The sequence below is a fragment of the Bufo bufo genome, chromosome 6 (genome assembly GCF_905171765.1).
Source record: "Bufo bufo chromosome 6, aBufBuf1.1, whole genome shotgun sequence".
Taxonomy (NCBI): Eukaryota; Metazoa; Chordata; class Amphibia; order Anura; family Bufonidae; genus Bufo; species Bufo bufo.
The window spans coordinates 426,642,164-426,655,763 of NC_053394.1; the positions used below are offsets into that span (position 1 = coordinate 426,642,164).

General features: G+C 45.3%; 1 protein-coding gene across 1 annotated transcript in view; it reads right to left on the reverse strand.

Annotated features, from left to right (window-relative positions):
* LOC121003659 (protoheme IX farnesyltransferase, mitochondrial) overlaps nt 1-13,600 on the reverse strand; it is a 77,024-nt gene that overhangs the window by 17,568 nt on the left and 45,856 nt on the right. The gene's annotated exons all lie outside the window — the stretch shown is intronic.

The following is a 13,600-nucleotide window of genomic DNA, read 5'->3' on the forward strand; positions in this document are numbered from 1 at the left end:
CACCGCGGGCGGCTGAACCTGACAACATGAAGAAGAGGTGACACAAACATGGAGAACAAGGGCCCTGATGAAAGGCGGCACCGCCGGGGGTTAATGCAGGCCCTGAGCAGCCATGTCCTACTTTATGATCAGCTATGGGCAGGTGAGGGGCGACCATTGTGAAATGCTCATCCGTCAGGGCTGGAGGCGGCACGACCACTGATCTCGTAGGCACGCTGCATATTACCGAGGCAACACAACCTGCATCGGCAGGAACCCTAGACTGCCATACTCGCTCCTTGGGGGATCCCAAGTGTCTCTGTGTGCCGCCATACACCCTGGACATGTGTCCGACAACATGCTGAAGCTAAGCCGTTGTCTGTTTCCAAGGGCAACAAGCAAAACTTTGAAAATAAAGGCAGTATCTTATTTGTAAAGTAACGTCACTGGGGGTAGTGCCACGTGGCAATTCTTAGCCCATGTTCCAGTCTTGCACCCTCTTAAGACGCTCTTCTGCAATAGGTGGTCTTTGGTCCTCAGATACTCTGTGCTGCTGGGAGACCCTGTAACTCTCAGTCTGTGACCTCCATAAGACCAGCACACTCCTCTCCTGAAATACTCTGTGCTGCTGACGATCCTGCTCCTACTACTGTGTTCCTCTGTCTGTGGCCTCTCACAAGGTCAGTGAACTTCTCTCCTCAAATACTCTGTGCTGCTGGGGACGCTGCTCCTTCCACTATGTAATCTCAGTCTGTGACCTCCCACAAGATCAGCACAATCTTCTCCTGAAATACTCTGTGCTGCTAGGAACCCTACTCCTCCCACTACATTCCTCTCAGTCTATTTTTCTCCATTTCCTCCCTGTCACATTCAGCCCCGGCCTCTAGAACATCATCATCTCATCAGAGGTCAGATCAAGACTGGCAGATGTGCACCCTTAAATACTCTGTGCTGCTAGGTAAAGTCATCTTTCAATAAATGCACACAAGTGTTGCTAAAGTCCATTCATTTACTACAAAAGCCCCTAAAAGGGGTCCAGTTTTCAAATCCCATTTCCACTTACCCCAATAGTGACTTCTGACTAGACCCTGGACGAGAGGTTGCAAAACATCCCATGCTTTGGGGGACCCAGCACGCCTGTCTGTGATTTCAGTAGTAACTGCAATACTTTATTCCACCTGCGGAGGCGCTGCTGGGAAACTAAACACTTGTTGCCAAGTTTCCCTTAGGTTTTGTGCCATGGGACACATTCAGCCTATTGTTATGGGATCACTAAACTGGACATCCCCTTTAAGGGCCAGGTTTGATAACTGAAGCCCAATGTGTCTCTCTGGGAAACGTCCTATGGGGGTACATCCATAGACTATACAAGGGGCAGATGTGGGGGACACACATTAACCTGCAGAGGCGTATTCTGATCCTGAACCTGTACAGGGGGCCGCGCTTCAGTCGCCCCCTATGTCACTATATGAAGGCACACGGTTCTGCTTTGAACCCCGCGGCCACACACCGCCATCCCGCGCGTGTTCACAGCTCCGCTGCCCTCATTACACCCTCTTCCTAATGAAAGGGCTGCATTCTGCATGAATTCGGTGACATAAAAGAGACACACAAAGCACTAATTACACCGCAAACGCCACATCAAAGGGTTAAGTAAGGCCGGCTCGTCATTAAGCAGGATTCATGCCCATGCTGGCTGCACATTTCTTACAGTACGGGACGCCTGCTGCCCCTGATGATGGCTGGGGCCCGGGGCCGAATACAGGGCTACATTGTATCATCAAAACCACCATATACAATGCGATGTATCACATCTGCCCTTTTCCATCCATTTTTATGGCTCCTATGGCGCCGCTGTTCTCTGCGCGGGTTTGGAACTGGGATATAGTATTTCCTAACACTGAACTGATCGTGCGTACAACAGGCGACATCTCTATTGTATCATCCTTAAAGGGGTTGTCTCATCTGAGGCATGGGTGGCATATTGCTAGGATAGGTGTGGGTCCCACCTCTAGGACCTACACTTTTCTCCAGAACAGGACGGAGCATGCGCGGTGTGCTGTCCTTTCTATGGGAGTTCCGAAAATAGCAGAGCGAGTACTATGAAAAGAGAGCACACCGCGCAAACATGGCCGCCGCTCCATTCACTTCTATGGGGCTGCCGGAGATAGCAGAGGCAGCACTAGCCCATTTTTGTCACCCCCCATAGAAATAAATAGAGGGGGACCGCGCATGCGTGTCTGCTCTCTGCTCACTTCAGGTGGCCCGTTCTGGAGATAGGGGCGGGTCCCCACTTATGTGACCCTGGTTGGCATAGCCTACCGATATGTCACCAATGTCTAAGATAAGACAACCCCTTTAAGACCACCTTCCACTGCTATTCCATAGTCAGAATACAGGCTGCCCTCATCAGAGGCCTGTACTCTGCAGTGGTAACAGAGCCGCTGCTCTTTATTACGACGTATATCAGGGGATTCATATTCAGGCCTCTCCTTAAAGGGGTATTCCCATCAACAGTTTTCATACTTACCTGCGGCGAGCGCGACGTTCACTTCCTGGATTCGGCTGGGCGGGCTCAGGCAGCTTGATTGACGTCTTCTCCCAATGTCCTGATCGCGCACGCCGCCGCGCATGCGCCATGGTGACTTATTCCTGGCCTGTATAGTACAGAGCCGGCGTGTGCGTTCGCGGCTCTGTACTATACTGGCCAGGAAGAAGTCTTCATGGCGCACGCGCGGCCCGGCCGGGAGAAAATCTTCAGTCTTCTGTGGAAGCGCGGCCACAGGATTCGACAGGCGAGAGGTGGCGGTAACCAGGGGAGACGAAAGACAACAATCAGGTAAGAGGGGACTTATTTTCTCAAAAAGGGAGAAAAATGGACGATTTCCACCAGAACAAAAAAATTTAATTTGTTTGTTTTTTGGTCCTTAAAAAGGGTTGTCTGACCCCAAAAGCAAAATTTTATTAGGGCTGGTAAAAGAAGAAACACATTCATCTAGTAGTCACCGCTGCTCCCCCGTGGACCATAAGGTACCATGTTCTGTTTGTGCACGTGACATCAAACTTGCGTTCCACAGTGGAACAGACGGAGCAGGGATGAAAGCCTTGGTGCTGAAACGGAGCATCGGTGACTAGAGGAGTGTCTTTTTTATTTTACACACTTTCCTGCCCCTGATTAACTTTACTTTTGAGGTTCGTCAACCCCTTTAATAAAGGTCTTTTGTCCACGAAAGAAAGAAAACTCCCGGAATGAGGTCATCGTCACGTAACGGCCAATATGCACCATGTTGCAGGTGGCTCAGTGGTTCGCTCTGGTGCCTTGCAGCTCGGAGGGTCTTGGGTTTAAATGTGACCAAGGACAACATCTGCATGGAGCTTGTATGTTCTCCCTATGTTTGCATGGGTTTCCTTCCACACGCCAAAGACATTGTGAGCTCCTTTGGTGACAAGGCGATCATTCCTTCAATGGTTGTTCAACCATCAACCTATTTCTCTACCAGACACTACGGATATTCTTGAACATCTAGCTCTGGAAGTGACTGACAGCCCTACATCCATCCACAGGGAAGCTCCGACTTCTCTGAGGAGCAGCGTATGTCTACGAGAGAGAACTGTCTCGCCTTTGGGTTCGACGTTGATTCTCGTAAAGTAATCAGAGCTGGTGTCAGACACTGGATGCTATTAAGATAAAGAAGTCGCGTTACGAGCCGCCTCTTCTCCTCTGATGGAATCTTGTTAATTGGGAACGAGCACATATTGGATTTGTCTGGCCGAGAGAAGAAGGGCCATTGATTGGTACCTATGCTCCCTATCAGAGTGTCACAGGTCTAATTAACCTCTCTAATGTGACACTTCCGTCTCCAGAATGGCGCTTATTTACACCGAGGTGATAGGTCCCGGAGCGCGGCCTCGCCTGCCCGCCCCAGTCTACAGATCTCACTGCAGCTGCCTCGAAGAAGAGCAGGAGATGCGAGAGAAACCGGCTCCATTATACTGAACCAGGAAGGAACCGAGAAGCCACACACAGGACTAGTTAATAGGGCGTGCCGGCGATAATTAACACCAGATGCAAGTGTTAATTGGGGGTTTCCCTCCTGGAACTGAGAGGCTTGGCGATCCGCTAAGAACAGCAATCTGCGCACGTCCGTTCATAATGCTGATTGTAGGGGATGGAAACAACGAACCGGGGTCACACCACATGCACGAGTAACCGTATATTAACTCCGCGTTCCCTAATTACCTGAACGTGACTGATCTATACCTGGATCATCAGATCACTGACTCACTAATGCAGACTGTAAAGACGTCTTAAGTGCAATTCCCTTCTGGGGGAGACAGAAAGGAAAAATACCTTCTGAGTCTACACAACGAGTAGAACTACTTTGCTTCACTCACTGCTATGCTCGCCGGTCCTGATGGGACTGTATGTCATTTATGTCTCCTCTGGCAGTCCGTGCGCCAAACTGAAATCTATGGCAGCTGCTGTAACTTTCAGTCATTATTTACACTAGTTCCTGGCATAAATGATGTTGAATGAGCCGGGGTCAATGGTCCGGCCCACGGACTCAATATAACAGGGGAGTACGTGGCCACTGCCATGGTTATGGGGTTAAAGGTTCCTTCTTGTAAGAAACAGTATAACGGGGATACACCCGGTCTCAGCCATGGTTATAGGGTGAGAGGTTCCCTCTTGTAGGACACTATATAACGGGGGTAAACCCAGTGTCTGCCATGGTTATAGGGTGAGAGGTTCCCTCTTGTAGGACACTATATAACGGGGGTAAACCCAGTGTCTGCCATGGTTATGGGGTGAGAGGTTACCTTTTGTAAGACACAGTATAACGGGGATACACCCGGTCTCAGCCATGGTTATGGGGCGAGAGGTTCCCTCTTGTAAGACACAGTATAACGGGGATACACCCGGTCTCAGCCATGGTTATAGGGTGAGAGGTTCCTTCTTGTAGGACACAATATAACGGGGGTAAACCAAGTGTCTGCAATGGTTATGGGATGAGAGGTTCCCTTTTGTAAGACACAGTATAACGGGGCTACACCCGGTCTCTGCCATGGTTATAGGGTGAGAGGTTCCCTCTTGTAGGAAACAGTGTAACGGGTAGGGTTGTCCCGATACCACTTTTTTAGGACCGAGTACAAGTACCGATACTTTTTTTCAAGTAGTCACCGATACCGAATACCGATACTTTTTTTAAATGTCATGTGACCGTTTTGGGGGATCTGTGGATCTGTGGATGACGCACTGTCATGTGGGGGATCTGTGGATGGCACTGTTATGGGGATCTGTGGATGGCACTGTTATGGGGGATCTGTGGATGGCACTGTTATGGGGGATCTGTGGATGGCACTGTTATGGGGGATCTGTGGATGGCACTGTTATGGGGGATCTGTGGATGGCGCTGTTATGGGGATCTGTGGATGGTGCTGTTATGGGGGATCTGTGGATGGCACTGTTATGGGGATCTGTGGATGGCACTGTTATGGGGATCTGTGGATGGCACTGTTATGGGGGATCTGTGGATGGCACTGTTATGGGGGATCTGTGGATGGCACTGTTATGGGGGATCTGTGGATGGCACTGTTATGGGGGATCTGTGGATGGCACTGTTATGGGGGATCTGTGGATGGTACTGCTATGGGGTGGGATATCTGTGGATGGCATTGTTATGGGGTGGGGGGATCTGAGGATGGCATTGTTATTTGGTGGGGGATCTGTGGATGGTGCTGTTATAGGGGATCTGTGGATGGAACTGTTATGGGGAGGATCTGTGGCTGACACTGCTATATGTCATCCACAGATCCCCCTCATAACAGTGTCCCCCAATACACCGGGCCCCGCCGCTCACCGAAGTATTTATAAACGTGAATCCTTATCCTGTTGTTAAGTTGAACTAACGCTGCCCTCTCCCATGTTCCCCTGTATCCCCCTGTATCCCCACAGCACTTACTTAAGCTTCCATAGCAGGCAGAGCGGACGGCACCAGTAACGTCACTCACTGACGTCGCGCGCCTGCTCCGCCTGCTTCACTCATAAAGGGGGCGGAGCAGGCGCTCTACGTCAGTGAGTGACGTTACTGCTGCCGTCCGCTCTGCCTGCTATGGAAGCTTAAGTAAGTGCTGTGGGGATACAGGGGGGACATGGGAGAGGGCAGCGTTAGTTCAACTTAACAACAGGATAAGGATTCACGTTTATAAATACTTCGGTGAGCGGCGGGGCCCCGCCCATAGTTACGCCCATAGTATTCTATTTATGTATCGGGGCGGGGTATCGGCGGCTGAGTACCGCCGAGAAAACTTGGAATCGGTCCCGATACCGATACTAGTATCGGTATCGGGACAACCCTAGTAACGGGGGTACATCCAGTCTCTGCCATGGTTATGGGGTGAGAGGTTCCCTTTGGTAAGACACAGTATAACAGGGGTACATCCAGTCTCTGCCATGATTATAGAGTGAGAAGTTTCCTCTTGTAAGACACAGTATAACGGGGATACATCCAGTCTCTGCCATGGTTATAGAATGAGAGGTTCCCTCTTGTAGGACACAATATAACGGGGGTACAACCGGTCTCTGCCATGGTTATAGGGTGAGAGGTTCCCTCTTGTAAGACACAGTATTACAGGAGTACACCCGGTCTCAGCCATGTTTATAGAATGAGAGGTTCCCTCTTGTAGGACACAATATAACGGGGGTACATCCAGTCTCTGCCATGGTTATGGGGTCAGAGATTCCCTTTGGTAAGACACAGTATAACAGGGGTACACCCGGTCTCTGCCATGGTTATGGGGAGAGAGGTTCCCTTTGGTAAGACACAGTATTACAATAGTACACTCGGTCTCAGCCATGTTTAAAGGGTGAGAGGTTCCCTCTTGTAGGACACAATATAACAGGGGAGTATCTGGTCTCTGCTATGGCTATGGGGTTAAAGGTTTCCTATTGTAGGACACAACAGCAGGGGCACACCCCTCTCCTTTGGTTATAGGCAGACACCAGGTCTCAGCCATGGTTATAGGGTGAGAGGTTCCCTCTCATAGGACACAGTGTAACGGGGCACACCCCCCTTCTTTGGTTACGGGGTGAGAGGTTAGGCCGGAGTCCTCTCTAAGTGTTTGTTTATGGACTTTATAAACAGTGTCCCTCGGAGGGCACTCCGTGTTTCCCCTCACACTCACCATGCTGTCAGTCCAATGACCTGTCCACAGCAATACCTTCAACACACAGATAGCGGAGAGATGGGAACCAAAAAGTTCAAAAGCAGAGCCAGAGCTGGAGGGTGTTACTCCATATCATACTTCAAGTGGATGGAGATAAGGCTGCGATACCTCAAGAGGAGTGACATGATATAAGTATGTGACCCCTGCCAAACATCCTACTCCTCAACGCCTCAGACATAACATCTAAACCAGTAAGAAACGTACTGAAAAAAAGAGCTCTGCTCTGAGGAGTCCAGCAGCGGACTGGACAGCCACCTGTGCTGCACGAGGCAGGAGCCCTCACATGTCCTCACTCTTTCTGTCTCGGGATGGGTTTTCAGCTTCTCAATTTAGATGAGAACACAGTCGTTTTCTCCGATTAAAGATTTGAGAATCAGTTCTGCATCAAAACCAAATGTCCAAGTCTTGAAGTGAAATGTAGAACTGATTTATATTTTATAAAAATGAATCTGAATCCTGTACTGATCCTGAGTTACATCCTGTATTATACTGCAGAGCTGCACTCACTATTCTGCTGGTGAAGTCACTGTGTACATACATTACATTACTTATCCTGTACTGATCCCGAGTTACACCCTGTATTATACTCCAGAGCTGCACTCACTATTCTGCTGGTGCAGTCACTGGGTACATACATTACTTATCCTGTACTGATCCTGAGTCACATCCTGTATTATACCCCAGAGCTGCACTCACTATTCTGCTGGTGCAGTCACTGTGTACATACATTACATTACTTATCCTGTACTGATCCTGAGTTACATCCTGTATTATACTCCAGAGCTGCACTCACTATTCTGCTGGTGCAGTCACTGTGTACATACATTACATTACTTATCCTGTACTGATCCCGAGTTACATCCTGTATTATACTCCAGAGCTGCACTCACTATTCTGCTGGTGGAGTCACTGTGTACATACATTACATTACTTATCCTGTACTTATCCTGAGTCACATCCTGTATTATACTCCAGAGCTGCACTCACTATTCTGCTGGTGCAGTCACTGTGTACATACATTACATTACTTATCCTGTACTGATCCTGAGTTACACCCTGTATTATACTCCAGAGCTGCACTCACTATTCTGCTGGTGCAGTCACTGGGTACATACATTACATTACTTATCCTGTACTGATCCTGAGTTACATCCTGTATTATACTCCAGAGCTGCACTCACTATTCTGCTGGTGCAGTCACTGTGTACATACATTACTTATCCTGTACTGATCCTGAGTTACATCCTGTATTATACTCCAGAGCTGCACTCACTATTCTGCTGGTGCAGTCACTGTGTACATACATTACATTACTTATCCTGTACTCATCCTGAGTTACATCCTGTATTATACTCCAGAGCTGCACTCACTATTCTGCTGGTGCAGTCACTGTGTACATACATTACATTACTTATCCTGTACTGATCCTGAGTTACATCCTGTATTATACTCCAGAGCTGCACTCACTATTCTGCTGGTGCAGTCACTGTGTACATACATTACATTACTTATCCTGTACTGATCCCGAGTTACATCCTGTATTATACTCCAGAGCTGCACTCACTATTCTGCTGGTGCAGTCACTGTGTACATACATTACTTATCCTGTACTGATCCTGAGTTACATCCTGTATTATACTCCAGAGCTGCACTCACTATTCTGCTGGTGCAGTCACTATGTACATACATTACATTACAGTATCCTGTACTGATCCTGAGTTACATCCTGTATTATACTCCAGAGCTGCACTCACTATTCTGCTGGTGCAGTCACTATGTACATACATTACATTACAGTATCCTGTACTGATCCTGAGTTACATCCTGTATTATACTCCAGAGCTGTGTTTCACTATTCTGCTGTCCCGCTCAGCTGCGTACATGATCACAAGCTTTTGCAGTGAACCTGTGGTTTTCTTTTCCCTTTAGTCCTCACATCTTGAAAGCCGCGCTGCCCTTTGATCCTTAACTGTTCTTCCCGATCACTAGAGCCCAGTTTTCACAACATACAATACTGCTCTGTAGTGTTTAATGCTGTTTGTTCTCTTTAAAGTGAAGACTGTACTTTGAACAATTAGGAGTTACCTATCAGGAGATAAATGTCCATGAGCCGGTGCCTCCATTAATACCCAGAATGAACCTCTGTGATGAAAACCAGTAGCAAGGAGGATTGAAATTGGTTCAGCAGTCGTTAAAAAACTCAAAAAGCTTTAGTAATTCTCAGAACATGACAAAAAAAGAAAAATGAAAAACACTCACGCGTTTCAGGTGAGAACACACTTAGTCATAGCAGTAGGTTTTTTAACGAGCACTGAACCAACTTATGCCTTGTGGTACCGGGCGACCAGCCCTGTGTTCGAGCACCGTTCATGTACCGAGACGAGCTGATCCTTTTTTTTCATATGAAAACCAATATATTGATCCCCCACGCTGCAGAAATCGCAATTTCTTATCCCTAAAAGTACCAACAAGTGCACAGAGAGGAGAAAACCTCATCAACTATCCGGTCACCTCGTGGCATTCCTACAGGGAAGCCACCTGAATCTGCTGCATGGAAGATGAGGCACATCCTGCTGCTGACTACTGGGGGTAAATCACCCGCCTGGCACCTAACAAGATGGATTTCTGCCTGTGGACGACGACACAAAAAAAAGAAAGGGTTAAGCCCTACATAAAAATATGCAGCAATGATATTTGAGACAGACTATCTCTAATAAACGTCGTCCTCTCTACCTACAAGAAACACACAGTGAGGGGCTACAAGGACTACGTGGGTGGGTGTCGTCAGGTGCTGCCATTTCTCCTGGCTGGTGACATGACCCCGGTATGTCCCCTCTGACCCCGAAATGTCACTGAAAACAAACAGAACCACAAGGACCGGAGCGAGGAGAAGTTTACTAAACATGACAGGAGGTTGCTGACCGCTGGGGAGGGGGGGACACGCAGGGCACCGATATACACGGAGAACAGGCCGCTCAGTCCGTAACACTTCACAGACCTCAACCGGAGAAGATCAAATATTACTGAAGTTACACTGCTATATCTAAAAAAACATAAAATGAGTTATTTATATATAAATATTATTTATCAGGATGATACAATCTGTTTATATCTAAATAATATAATAATACCCCGCCGCCTCCATAGACTACACACACTGCCACTATAATAAATCCCAGCCACGATTCTCCTGGTCCTGTCCACCCTCGATCATAACCTGTATGGGTGATCAGATCCGACGAGGTGAAAAGAAGGGGAGGTAAGGGTGGCGATGTGGCCAAAAACCTCAACGGCTGGTTGGGCTGCACGATGTTACTAGAAATCAGGTCTTCAACTGGCACAACTACGTGCCAGGAGGGCGCGCAAGTTTTTGTGGTGAAAAAGTTTCAGCCATCTTCCAGCAAATTTATTTGGCCATTCAGCAAACAATTTCAAATGTCGCCATGGTTTTTGGCCTCATCAGTGCTGTCTGTATGCTCTCACCCCGATGATGCAATTTTGGAGAACCATCAGGACACCGTTATTTCACATTAGTACTTTTTTTTATTTTTTACTATATTTTTATTATTTTATTATAATAGGTTTTTATTATAGATTATTATTATTCTTTGTTTTATTTTTACTATATTTTATTATTGATTTGATTCTATTCTACTAGGTTTTATTATATTTTACTAGTATTCTTTATTTTTTTTCTACACTATTACATCTAATTATATTTTATTATTATTGATTCTGTTCTATGCTATTACATTATTCTATTTTATTCTATACTATTCTATCTTTTATTATATTTTATTATTGATTCTATTCTATACTATTATTATATTTTATTCAATACGGTTATACTTATATTACTATTTCATTATTAGTATTCTTTATTTTATGCAATGGTATTATATCTCTATTATATTTTATTAGTAGTATTCTATTCTGTACTATTATACTTTTATTATATTTTATTAGTAGTATTCTATTTTATTCTGTACTAATATACCTTTATTATATTTTATTAGTAGTATTATTTATTTTATTCTATACTATCAAACATTTATTACATTTTATTACTATTCTTTATTTTACTTTATTCTATACAGTACTGCATTTCAGCACATTTTATTAGTATTATTTATTTTATAACATTTATCTTTATTTTATTAAAATGCTTGTATACTTTATCTTTTTATTTATGTTATTGTATATTATTTTTGTATTATATAAATAATTTAATATTTCATAGCTAAACTACTCCTCAGCAGAAATGGAAAAAGGAACTGGTAGGTAAAAAATTACTAAATATATAAAATATATATATATATATATATATATATATATATATATATATATATAAATGGGACGCCATCCCATAGACTCGTGCACCGCGACTTCAAACAGCAGTGCCGATCTGTGATCATCATATAATATATATTATTATTTATATATATATATATATATATATATATATATATCTCCGTAGATTAAAATTCTCAGGAACAAGTAGCAAAAGTAAAAAATTATATAGTATCTATTACATATCCCTGCCTGTGTTCGGGATGTTCGCACTGTTATGTGCGGTGACATATTTTGGGTTTTTTGTATCAGGCGGGGTTCACATACCAGCACGATGCTATTTTCACATTCTTTTACCCCATACATCTGTATCGCTTTCAATAATGTAATGGCTCAGAGTCAATCTACCGTGCCAAAATTACAACGGACGAGGAACAGGCCCTGCTGTACATTTCCCACATGCATTTCACTGTGAACATGTAATGCACACGTGTGTCTGTACCGTTAACATGAGGATGAACAGAAAATTGTAAAAAGTATAAAAATTAAAATTATACATAAAAAGGAAAACTACCCGTATATAAATGGAATAATAACAGTAATAAGGACGTTTTTCTTCTTCTTTCGGTAGGATAAAATAGGTTTCAGGTTCTCGAGACGGCGGCGAGATGTAAAATAATCTTTTTCGGGAAGGTTCAAGTTAAAAAAGAAAACAAAAAAAACTAAAATGGCCACTATTGTGACTGCGCCAAGGGTTGCTTTGCATTCTAATCCTGTAATTGGCCAATTCTCAGAGAATCCACAATGGTGACCACATGAAAAGAGCAGAGAAGGTAATTTACATCAATCGCTGCTCGCAACCGAAAACTCTCTGAAGGTTTCGCACCAGAGAAAAGCGAGGCCGTTGGGAAAGGGGGAATTTTTCTCTCCTTCTGTTCCTCAAAAAAAAAAAAAATGTTACATCGGATGGCGCAGCAGAGGGATTTGGACATTACGTGAATTTCAGAACTCTGCAGTCTTAAAGGAGCTTTAATAAATAACTTGCTACATCTGGACCGCAAAAGGGTTATCTGAGAACCCTGACAAAAAAGAAGGGGGAGAAAAAACAGCGGACAAAGAAGCGAGCCGGCGCGCAGCGGAGCTGTAAAAGAGTAGAAAAACACGTTAATCCGGGGGGACTGTAATCATTGGCTTCTTAATGATAAAGAAAGGCAGCCCAGAGACATCGGATATCCTCCAAAATGCAGCCATATGGAGCGCCTGCCCACACACTTGGCACCTGTTGCTTTATCGATCACCCCGTTCATCATTCCGACAGTGCAGTCCGGAGTCCGGGGCTCAAATGCTTCTTTATTCACAGAAGAGTGCACGTGCGTCCTGAATTTCAGAGTTATTAGCTCCTCTCTTGAACGAGGATGAGTTGGCAAGTTTACGTCTTGGCGGGTCCTCGCATAACTCAAACATGGAGAAAAGGAATCTGAGGCGAAAACCTGGAGACAATTCTAAGAAAATATTCACGTTCTGTAGTTTCCGTACCAGAAAAACTAACTTTTTGAAGCCGAAGAGCTAGAATTGTAGAAAAAATATCGTCTATCAATAGGGCTGAGCTGCAGCCACCGATGGGTGTCCCAGTGATCAGCCCTGACACCTGCCACAAACGGATGGATGGTCCTAGAGGTGGTCATACACATTAGATGAACATCGGAAGAACGGTCAGTGTTGGCCGGATTGGATGAGGAGTATGGGGTGTCCCGACAGTTCCCCGATAGTAGATGTTGAGGGAAAGACGGTCCGGGTGAGGTGGATCTCACGTGTCAGGAGGCATAGTTGTCTGTGGAAGGAGCCCTTGGATGAAAGCTATCTAAGGTATATGGCTATCGGCGGCAGAATAAAAGACCCCTTTAATAAATTGGCATTCCCTTCAGGTGTTGGCACACAGAAGAGAGTTGTGTGAAGACATATATTCTTTCAGCAGCTACATCTGAGGTGACGAAACCACGCGGGTCGTCCTGGCACTGGTAATATTGGAAGACTCTAATGTTGCTCTAGTGTGCAGCAAATTAAAGTCCACAAAATTAAACTTGCCGTGAAGCCGAATTTCCAA